The following is a 12,162-nucleotide window of genomic DNA, read 5'->3' on the forward strand; positions in this document are numbered from 1 at the left end:
TTATATCATGTCCTTAAAATGGTCTGCTCTGCTATTGCTCTCTCTGCTCACAAATAAACATTATCCTATTGCTCCTCTATTTTTCTATTCTGTCAAGAGGCACCTGAATGTGCCGTGCATATCAACTGCGTGAATTGTTATTTCGGTGATCCTTGACACTCCAAGTAATAGAGAGCTCTCATTATCTGAGAGAAATATGTCATTAGACATGTATTGGAAGAAACATTGAGTCCTTGTATATCAGTGGCCAGTTCCGCCCGCATGCATTACATAGGGGCACCAACTAACGTAAATTTACCCCCAACCTAACCTACAAGCCGTGTCCTTACCTAATGGGGACTAACACCCCCTGCAACCTCCCTTACACTGCTGTATTCTTTTTCAGCTGTCATCATACATACAGGTGGCCGCTATCATACATACGCCCCGAAACATTTATCATTGGCCTATTCAGAGATTCATAGATGCCTCCCCACATGCTCTCATCGTAAATGGCGCTTCGGTGATGAGAATGTATTGGGAAGGTTAAAGAAATTATTTTTTTCACTCCGTTGATATGAATTTGCTGGGAAAATCATACTAAGAAAAGTTGATAGAATTTTTGTAATGTAGATTCCAAAAAATTTACAAGTTGCTGTGCAATCAGGTGAGATGAAGCTTCACAAATACCGCTGCCTCTTACCTTCATTTTCATTTACTTTCGCCTGTCCTAACTCCCTTAGTTTCAATCCTATCGCAAGCATGTACTGTATAGAATAAAAACAATTCAATATATTCTAAAAACCATTTGTATGTATTTACCGTTGAGAATTTCTTGATAATATTTATAGTTACCCTAATGTCTTTTGAGTTCATTTCTGTTACATGATTTTTTTGCTCTTATTGGTCTTAGAATTTTCCGTAGGTGGTGTTTTTTATCACGCTTTACTGACCACCGAACTAATCGGCAGGTGCAATATTTTGTAACTACCAAGTGGTACCCTGTTAGACTGAGGAAATTAATTTTTTTTTTTTTTAATCCAATCAGAAGTCTGTTATTCAAAATTCAAGCTAGTTGATGGGAGTACCAAGCATGGTGTGGCATTACTCACTCTTAGAAGCCCAGACGCAAGGATGGCAACATATAGCTCCGTGACTGACTTAGTCTGCCCTTTTTACATGGATGATTAGTTTGATAGCTTGAAAAACCCAGATTTGTTTACAATTTTACTCATTCCTTTCAAAGGGAGTTTACTTCTTATTCATTAATAACGGACTGCTTGATGACTTCACTGGCCATTTTACGAAGTGTCCTAATGGTGAAATGTGGTATTCTTTTGACAGGAAATCAACTCATAATGGGAAGGAAATGTTCTTTTGGTTTTTTACAAACTGTTCATGCCAAAGATAGTTTGCATTAAAACGTGGAAGTTTTTATGAATGCTCTAAACTAACATATGCAAACATATTTGCTATAGAAGCATTTTCATGTATTCTTCAAAACGTAATCGGGGCCATATGTAAAGACTTTTTCTCAGTCATAATTCGTCCCAACCCCCTGTTCATTCTTCTTTGCCATGTCTTGGTCCATCCTGTCCGCCACAGAAAAGTGGAGGTTGTCCCTTGAAATGGTGGTGATGCAACCAGTAATGCAAGTTCAGCATAGCAATATATTTTTATAATATTACTCATTATATTGAAATGAGGGAGTTACCTCATGCCAGAGGAAAGTAGCAATGAGGAAATGCTAAATTGCGAGGGAAGGAAGTGACCCACGTTGGAGCAAAGACCAGTTGAACTAATTTATTGAATAGAGAATTAAAATAACAACATGCCGCTAACGTGCGTAGTGTTACGTGTACGGCTTGCCAGAACATATGAGAAATGAGATAATGTTAAATTGCGAGCTAAGCGACTTCAGCTGAGTAAGGACCAACAAGTGTTAATTCGACAGACCAATATGCTTAATAAACTAGGGGGTTTTGTTGTATGAGTGACTCGGTTACGGAATACATAGAAAATAAGAAGAGAAAGCCTTAAAGTTTTTGGTCCACCGATCTACAAAGGCTCCCAAAAGTTATTACTTTATTTGCAGCATTCCTTGAGCCCCTAGCCTAGCTGCACCTGCTTTTTGGCCTATACAGGTAACTTCAAGACTATACCTGTTTCCTTTCTTCCACCTTGTTGTCCAACCTTTCAAGTTTTAATTTATGATATTCCCTAGTTGCACGTGGATGCCTCAAAGACCCCAGTGTGGTGCTATTATGCCCAAATTTATAAACCAAATCCTTGTACCTGAGGCTAAAATAGCTACCGTAGGCACAGGTAAGACTATGATAGTCAAGCCTGGTTAATGTTTACCAAGATCTTGTAATAGTAGTTTAGTATTAACCCATGTGCCATTGATAGTAAACATTGAAACCTCAGTTCCTCCTAATCCAACCTAGAATGATGTGATCTTACCATGAACCAAGCCACTTTGGTAAAGTTAATATGGATTCCATGTTCTTAATTGTACAGTGAGTCCTCATTATTCGCTGATTGTCATCCGCGGGTTCTATTTTTGCGGATTCTGTCATTCGCCATACAGAGAATCGTATAACCTATCAAATAAAAAGTCACCTATACGCAGTTTTGCAATAAGTACTCTCATGGCCTGACAATTTCAAACCAACTGTGCTTCATTGTACCCAGCATGCTTCTCGCCATTTTCCTATCCACCCCATCTCTTGCTGACTCTGCCTCAGTCTCGCATCATCTCTCCTTGCTTGTACATTTCCTGCCTCAGTCCTTTTTGTGCAGAATCACGTTATGATGTAAAAAACTCGATAAAAAAACCTTTACATATCCTGTGTGTTTATAGTGATTTTAGTATATAATATATGTACTTTACACTACCCCGTGCCCCAAACAGTAGACGCATCATGCTTTAGACTTACAGTGTGTAGAACCTCGTACGTAAATAGTTAGTGGTGTTATACTGTAGTGATAGTATTGTGCATATATTACAGTAGTATACACTACAGTACAGTATCAGCGAGTGTTGTTATATAGGAACAGCAGTGTTTTGTTGTTATTGTACATTTTTAAATATTTAACTTAGCCGGTGAATATATAATAGCTGACGCTCCGGCGGCTCGACAGAAAAACACAAAAACTCGCGAGCGATCGCTATGAAGGTTGCGTGTGTGCCCACCAGCGCCAACTATCGGCCAGATACCGCATATACATGTAAACAGCTCCAATTCTTCTCTGTCGGTCTGATCGACAAGACGTACCATTACTCGCTGTTAACCTGGAGTTTTTCAACAGTCTTGGTGAAGTACTTCCTTTTGGTTTGAGCTTTCGCAGTGCAGGTGTTTTATCTTCAACTTAAACTCTTGAACTCTTTTTTGGATAGATTTAATTGTTGATGACTTTGGATTGTTTTTTGGACTTTCTTTGACTTTTTCAAAATGGCTGACCCTTCTCCAATTCCTAGATTTCGTAAATGTAATGCTAGGGATTGCAATAAGTGTCTTCCAAAGGCCTCTCTCGACCCACATACTGTGTGTTCTAATTGTCGGGGTAAAACCTGTCAATTAGGAGATCGGTGTGAGGAGTGCGTGGGCCTTTCGGAATTCGATTGGCTTGAGTTTGACAAGTATTCTCGTAAGCTAGAGAGAGATAGGGTGAGGAGAAGTTCCTCTAGATCGTTAGAATTTTCCTCCTCCCATGCCCCTGAACCTAATCCTTCCCCTATAGTAGTTGTGCCTGAACCCTCTACTAGCACTCAGGAACCATCAATGCCGGATATGTTACGTGCCATTCATGCTTTGGGCGAGAGAGTTGAGTCGTTAGCTACAGACCGTAATCAACTCATGGCGGACGTAAAAGAGTTAAAGTGTCAGAGTGCCACATTAGAAAATCGTGGGAAAGTGATTAGTGCGCAAAGTGTTATCAGTGTTGCGACCGAGGGTTCGTCTGTTCGTGTCTGTCGTTCGCCTAGTCCGAGACCTCTTGCAAGCTCCCAAGCCCCAGGGAGAAGTAATGTCGTAGGACTTATGGGTTCGAGAGGCTTTAACCAACGAACAGACGTTCCCTCTATGGTTTCAGGCGTGTCTCGTCAAGACCGCCCCTACCATAAGACGAGCGAGACGGTTTTCTCCTCGTCTTCTGAAGGCTTTTCGCGTAAGAAACCGTGGAGCAAGGTTTCAAGACCCTTAAAGCGAAAGTCAGTCCCTTCAGGACAGGTCCAGCGTCCTGGTTGTAGCCATTGGGACAGCTCTGACCCTGTGCAGTCATCGGAAGACTGCTCGCCGCCTAAACAGATGTGTAACACAGGCTCCGAGAGTCTTAGTGTAGGCAATGTTTTGCAGTCACAGACGTTGCCCTCGTCTCTTACCGCACCCATTCCCGTTGATCCTAAATGGGTTGTACTGCAAGACATGCAGAATAAGCTTGCCTCTCTTATGGAGGACTATTCTGCTGAAAAGGTTCACGATGATCCTCTCCGCTTAGCTGATCGAGATCCTGGCCGTCAGCCGCCCAAACGAGCCTTTGCTCGTCCTGTTGACGTTGGCGTTACAAAGTCACGTCAGTCACGTTTTGTAGAGCCTCACTCGATGCAGTCCTGTGTTGACTTTCAGCCGCATGTGGACGTTCAGCCGCTGCCGAATGGTCTTGTTGACGTTCAGGACGTTCGCCAACCAGCGAAGTTGACTTGTTTTGACGCTGAGCGTCAAGCACCGCAGTCAAGAGTTGTTTTGACTACTCAGTCTAGGCAGTCAAGGCAGTCTCGAGTTGACGTCGAGCGTCCTCCCGCTCCTGTTGTTGTTGACAGTCAGGCTGTTAAGCAGTTACATGACGTAGCGTCCTGGACTGCTACTGATGCTCAGGTGCGTGTGGACTCGGCTTGTCAAGCATTGCCACCAAGGCAGGTCTCGCCTTTGCTTGTAACTCAGCAGTTATCGGACGAAGCTCCTTCAGATGAGGACGTTGCTGATCCTCATCCTGATGATAATCCTTCAGATGTAGATGAACCTAAGGCGGTTCCTCCTTCGATGGACTTTAAGAAGATCATGTTGATTTTCAAGGATCTTTTTCCAGATCACTTTGTTGCTGTTGCTCCTCGTTTGCCTCCGTCTGAGTTTGCTCTAGGCTTACCTGCTACCAAGCCAGCCTTTACTAAGCTAGTGCTTTCTCGCTCTTCCAAGAGGGCTTTACGTCTTCTAGGCGACTGGTTGGATACCAGGAGGAGTTTGGGGAAGACGGCCTTTGCCTTCCCTCCTTCTAAGCTTGCTTCTAGATCGAGCGTCTGGTATGACACGGGAGAAGTTCTCGGCTTGGGAGTCCCTGCCTCTGCCCAGGGTGACTTCTCAAGCCTCGTAGACTCTCCCCGTCGCCTGGCCATGAGACGCTCGAAGATTTGTTGGTCCTCCTCGGACCTTGACCATCTGCTTGAAGGCGTATACAGGGCCTTTGAAGTGTTTAACTTTCTTGACTGGTCATTAGGAGCTTTAAGTAAGAAGATCTCGTCTGCCGACCAAGATGTTTCCTTACTTATCATGTCCTGTATGGATAAAGCCATCCGCGATGGCTCCAATGAGCTCGTCTCCACCTTTACGTCGGGAGTCTTAAAGAAGCGAGAAACCCTTTGCTCTTTCCTTTCGGCAGGAGTTACTCCCTGTCAGAGATCGGAACTGCTCTTTGCTCCCTTATCAGCGTCCTTGTTTCCGCAACAGCTGGTTAAGGATATAGTTGCTTCGCTTGTGCAGAAGGACACCCATGACCTGATGGCGTCCTCTGCTCGCAAAGGGGCTCCTTCTGCATCCTTTGCTGTGAGACCCAGGATCGAGACTCCTGCATCTAGATTTATCCCGCCCTTTCGTGGCAGAGCTCCCAGCAGGGGAAGCTCTCGTGCCGAGGGAAAGAGAGGTAAGAAGAGAGGAGCCAAGTCCTCCCGTGGCAGAGTCTGACTGCCCACAGCCTCAGACAGCGGTAGGTGCCAGATTGAAGAGCTTCTGGCAGGCCTGGGAGAAGAGGGGTGCAGACCAAGAGTCTGTTCTGTTGCTCAGAGAGGGGTACAAAATACCGTTTGTACGCAAACCTCCTCTAGTGACAACTCCCATAGACCTCTCTCCCAGGTACCGAGAGGAGTCAAAGAGACAAGCCCTAAATCAAGAAGTGTCTCTGTTGCTAGAGAAGGGAGCAGTGGTGAAAGTCTCGGACCTTCAATCACCGGGGTTTTACAACCGTCTCTTCCTAGTCCCAAAGCATACAGGAGGTTGGAGACCGGTGCTAGACGTCAGTGCGCTCAACGTTTTTGTTACAAAAACAAAATTCACGATGGAGACCACGAAGTCCGTCTTAGCAGCGGTCAGAGAGGGAGACTGGATGGTCTCTCTCGACCTACGAGATGCGTACTTCCACATTCCTATACACCCGGATTCCCAACCGTTTCTGAGGTTTGTTTACAGGAATGTGGTGTACCAGTTTCGAGCCCTGTGCTTTGGCCTCAGTCCTGCTCCTCTCGTGTTTACGAGGCTCATGAGGAATGTGGCAAAATTCCTCCATCTATCGGGAATCCGAGCCTCCCTGTACTTGGACGACTGGCTTCTCAGAGCATCGTCCAGTCATCGCTGTCTGCAGGATCTACATTGGACGTTGGGTCTGGCCAAGGAGTTGGGACTTTTGGTCAACCTAGAAAAGTCCCAACTGATCCCATCCCAGACTATTCTATATTTGGGGATGGAGATTCGCAGTCCAGTTTTTCGGGCTTTTCCGTCTGCCACCCGAATAGAACAAGCCCTGCTCGAAGTCCAACTAATGCTGAAAAGAGAACGTTGTTCAGTCAGGAGTTGGATGAGTCTCGTAGGGACTCTCTCATCCCTGGAGCAGTTTGTCTCGCTAGGGAGACTACACCTTCGGCCTCTCCAGTTCCATCTAGCCTCTCACTGGAACAAGGACAAGACGTTAGAGACGGTATCGATCCCAGTCTCCGAACCAGTAAAGGCATGCCTGAAATGGTGGGACAGCAATATCAGTCTGAGAGAGGGACTATCCCTAGCAGTCAAGAACCCAAACCACGTGTTGTTCTCAGACGCGTCGGATTTGGGTTGGGGTGCGACCCTGGACGGTCGGGAATGCTCGGGTCTGTGGACCTCAAGTCAGAAGAGCATGCACATCAACGGCAAGGAGCTATTAGCAGTCCACTTGGCCTTGATGAAATTCGAAAGCTTTCTTCGAAACAAAGTGGTAGAGGTCAACTCAGACAACACCACAGCTTTGGCGTACATCTCCAAGCAAGGAGGCACACACTCCCTCACGCTGTACGAGATCGCAAGGGACCTTCTCATATGGTCAAGAAATTGAGGCATCTCCCTGTTGATGAGATTCATCCAGGGGGACTTGAACGTCTTGGCAGACTGTCTCAGTCGGAGGGGTTAGGTGATACCCACGGAATGGACCCTCCACAAGGACGTGTGCAAGAGTCTTTGGGCGACTTGGGGTCAACCCACCATAGACCTCTTTGCCACCTCGTTGACCAAAAGGTTACCAATCTATTGCTCACCAGTCCCAGATCCAGAAGCAATCCACATAGACGCGTTTCTACTGGATTGGTCTCATCTGGACCTATATGCATTCCCACCATTCAAGATAGTCAACAAGGTACTGCAGAAGTTCGCCTCTCACGAAGGGACAAGGTTGACGTTGGTTGCTCCCCTCTGGCCCGCGAGAGAGTGGTTCACCGAGGTACTTCAATGGCTGGTAGACATTCCAAGAAGTCTTCCTCTAAGGGTAGATCTCTTACGTCAGCCTCACGTAAAGAATGTTCATCAAAGCCTCCCCGCGCTTCGTCTGACTGCCTTCAGACTATCGAGAGACACTCAAGAGCTCGAGGCTTTTCGAAGGAGGCAGCCAGTGCGATTGCGAGAGCTAGGAGAGCTTCTACCATCAGAGTATACCAGTCGAAGTGGGAAGTCTTTCGAGACTGGTGCAAGTCAGCATCTGTGTCCTCTTCCAGTACCTCTGTAGCCCAAATCGCAGATTTTCTTTTACATCTGAGAAATGTTCGCTCCCTCTCAGCTCCCACGATTAAGGGCTACAGGAGCATGTTGGCTATGGTCTTTCGTCATAGAGGCTTAGATCTTTCCAACAATAAAGATCTCCAAGATCTCCTTAAGTCTTTCGAGACCCCTAAGGAACGTCGTTTGGCAACTCCTGGTTGGAACTTAGACGTGGTCCTAAGGTTCCTCATGTCAGACAGGTTTGAGCCATTACATTCAGCCTCCCTGAAGGATCTCACCCTCAAGACGCTTTTCCTAGTGTGCTTGGCTTCGGCTAAAAGGGTCAGTGAAATTCATGCCTTCAGTAAGAACATTGGCTTTTCTACAGAAAAAGCCACATGCTCACTTCAACTTGGTTTCCTGGCCAAAAATGAACTGCCTTCTCGTCCTTGGCCTAAGTCCTTTGATATACCTTGCCTGTCAGAGATCGTAGGCAACGAACTTGAAAGAGTGCTGTGTCCAGTTAGAGCTCTTAAGTTCTACTTAGCTCGTACTAAGTCCTTATGAGGTGGATCTGAGGCATTATGGTGCTCAGTTAAGAAACCATCATTGCCTATGTCAAAGAATGCTTTGTCATATTTTATCAGATTTTTAATACGAGAGGCTCATTCTCACTTGAATGAAAAAGACCGATGCTTGCTTAAGGTTAAGACGCACGAAGTAAGAGCTATAGCAACTTCCGTGGCCTTTAAGCAAAATAGATCTCTGCAAAGTATTATGGACGCGACCTTTTGGAGAAGCAAGTCGGTATTCGCGTCATTTTACTTATAAGATGTCCAGACTCTTTACGAGGACTGCTACACACTGGGTCCATTCGTTGCAGCGAGTGCAGTAGTGGGTGAGGGTTCTACCACTACATTACATTAATTCCAATATCCTTTTAATCTGTCTCTTGAAATGTTTTTAATCTTGTTTTTGGGTTGTACGGAAGGCTAAGAAGCCTTTCGCATCCTTGTTGATTTGGCGGGTGGTCAAATGTCATTTCTTGAGAGCGCCCAGATTAGGGGTTTGATGAGGTCCTGTTGTATGGGTTGCAGCCCTTGATACTTCAGCTCCTGGGAGTCTTTCAGCATCCTAAGAGGATCGCTGGGCTTCGTGAGGAAGACAGACTAACAAGGCAGAGTAATCGTCTAAGTCAACTTCCTTACCAGGTACCTATATATATTTGGGTTTTGTTATGATATAACTGTCAAAAACTCTAAGCATATACGCTGTAAACTTAATTATTTCTGGTCTCTACCCACCACCATGGGTGTGAATCAGCTATTATATATTCACCGGCTAAGTTAAATATTTAAAAATGATATTTTAATTATAAAATAAATTTTTGAATATACTTACCCGGTGAATATATAAATTAAAGGCCCCCCCTTCCTCCCCGATAGAGACCCAGCGGGATGAGAAGAATTGGAGCTGTTTACATGTATATGCGGTATCTGGCCGATAGTTGGCGCTGGTGGGCACACCCGCAACCTTCATAGCGATCGCTCGCGAGTTTTTGTGTTTTTCTGTCGAGCCGCCGGAGCGTCAGCTATTATATATTCACCGGGTAAGTATATTCAAAAATTTATTTTATAATTAAAATATCATATTACATATACGTATAAGTGTGTCATTGATTCGTGTTGTGTATTGTAGTCCACTTACATTTGTCTACATATACTGTATACAAACTGAAATATGTTCATTCACTAACACAATACTGTATTTATAATGTGATAAAAACAATAATAGGCAGTACAGGGGGTTACTTATGTTAGTTGACAGTGCATAGGGAATGAACAGTGAGTTAGTACTTAAGAAGTTAACCCATCTTAGGGCAGCAGGTATTTGCAGATTCTCACTTTTCACCCCTGCCTCTGTTACATAACCCCCGTGAATAAGGAGGGCTATCAAAGTAGCTCTGAATGATGCATTGGTACAGTTGCACTGCCAATTTTCCCTTAACCTAACTTATTGTAGGGAATTGAATTTCTGTATCCTACCTCACCAGTTTTTGGATAAGCATGAACTTAATGCCCTAGATTAGTTAAGGGCCTATGATTAAGAACATGGTATTGTTCCGACACAAATACAAACCTAGTCCTTTTTACATAGGATAGAGCGATAGGACAATATGGCAGTTAAACTGTTATAATGAGGTGTAAACAGGTGGTTGGTAGTTACTAACCAGAAGTGGTGAAGCCCGGGCCCCCTGCTTCTTCACTGATCACTCACTTTGGTAGCAGCCGTCAGTAAGAGGAGATGTTCTTCCACTGGCTGGAGAATTTTTGGCAAAATTACTCTTTTTCGCTTTCCAGTGTGTTAGTGAATATTTGATGGGGGTGCTTGTTCCTGGGGGTGTTAGAACATTGCGGCACCTTTGTGAGTACATTATGAAGAAGAGTCCTCACTTGTGCCATGCCTTCAGAAGACACACTTGCAGTCAGGAATCTCCTTGTGATGAGTGTTGGGAGTAGTCAACCTCCTGTTGGGTTGTGTATGGCAGAAGAAGGAAGAAAAGGTCCACAAGGTATTCATCCCCTTTGGGGTCATCCTCGAAGGCAAAGAAAGCCCGACCTCTTCCTCTGACTCCCAGTACGTTTCCCTCTGATCGTTCCCTGTTGGTTTACTCCGTTACAGTCAAACAGAGGAGAGTGGTGGCCCTTTAACCTTAGGCCAAGTCTCAAGGCAGGAAGACCTTCCCATTTTCCATCTGAGTTACAGGTTGACAACGCCCTACCACTTTTATTGACCTCCTTGGGACTGCAAGGCACCCTTCCAAGGAGTTGTTAGTGATGGCACTGGTTTCAAAGGAAGCACAGCAGTCTTTCTGCTCCTGCACTGGACACCTTCAGCTTATCCCCTTTAAGGGCAGAGAAGGGAGAGCTTCTCCTTTTTGTGCTCCTGCCTTCAGTATCACCCTTTAGGACTAACAATAGAGACGTACTTAGCGTTCGTGTGTTTCCCACGTAGGCTTTTCGTATGGATCTTTGTGTTGGCGAGCAACATGTCTGTCTCTCAACGCGCTTGCAGTGATAGAGGCGTGCGCATGAACTGACCTGACTTGTTCCCAGCTGTCAACCATATGTCTCCTGAGCCTATAGTATGGTACTGTGGTAGTGCGCATAAAACTCCCACACATGCTCACCCTGTGAGAGATTAGGAACATGTGAGTTACCATGCTTGTACCTCAACACCTTGCTCGCAACCCAGACGCTCCTCATCATTTCACTTGTTACTCAGACGCTCCTCAACGTTGCACGCTCAACCCAGATAAGTTTCACCTTTGCACACTCCACATGATCCAAGACACGCCCGTACAGCACACACTTCTAGGATTAAGCAAACTGCAGAAATGTCTCTCAGAAGTGACATTACATTTGCAAGAGATAGGGTGTGCCCCCTCAAGTTCGTGATCTTGAAATTGACCTGGAGATTTACCACAGAGATCTAAATGCCCGACAGAGACGTGACCGTTGGCATCAAGTCACTCCTCTGGTTGGGGTGACCCTCTTCCTTGAATCCATTGAGCACTCAAGGTAGTGACTTATGTGATTAACTACTTATTTCTTCTTCACCCAAGGGTTTAACTACTGCGCTGTAATAGTGCAGTGGCCACTTTCCTCTTGGTACTGGTTGAAGAGAGACTTTAGCTATTGTAAGCAACTCTTCTAGAAGGACACTCCAAAATCAAACCATTGTTCTCTAGTCTTGGGTAATGCCTTAGCCTCTGTACTATGGTCTTCCACTGTCTTGGGTTAGAGTGCTCTTGTTTGAGGGTGCACTTGAGCACATTATTCCATCTAATTTCTCTTCATCTTGTTTTGTTAAAATTTATAGTTTATATAAAAAATATTTATTTTAATGTTACTGTTCTTGCAATATTTTATTTTTCCTTTTTTCCTTTCCTCACTGGGGTGTTTTCCTTGTTGGAGCCCCTAGGCTTATAGCATCCTGCTTTCCAACTAGGGTTGTAGCTTAGCAAGTAATAATGATAATGATACTGGTTATTTCTCATTGAATTCATCTTGGCCTTATACACACACTCTTCAGAGTCAAAGAGTTCCCTGTAGGGAACGTCTAGTTTCCTTCGGATCCTGAGGCTCCTAGCACCTGTTCACCTTCACCTTCCTCTGAGGGCTCACACCATAAA

General features: G+C 44.9%; 1 protein-coding gene across 8 annotated transcripts in view; it reads left to right on the forward strand.

The window, feature by feature from the left end:
* The window catches only part of polybromo (protein), a 118,785-nt gene that overhangs the window by 1,226 nt on the left and 105,397 nt on the right, over positions 1 to 12,162 (forward strand). The gene's annotated exons all lie outside the window — the stretch shown is intronic.

The sequence above is a fragment of the Palaemon carinicauda genome, chromosome 5 (assembly GCF_036898095.1).
Source record: "Palaemon carinicauda isolate YSFRI2023 chromosome 5, ASM3689809v2, whole genome shotgun sequence".
Lineage (NCBI taxonomy): Eukaryota > Metazoa > Arthropoda > Malacostraca > Decapoda > Palaemonidae > Palaemon > Palaemon carinicauda.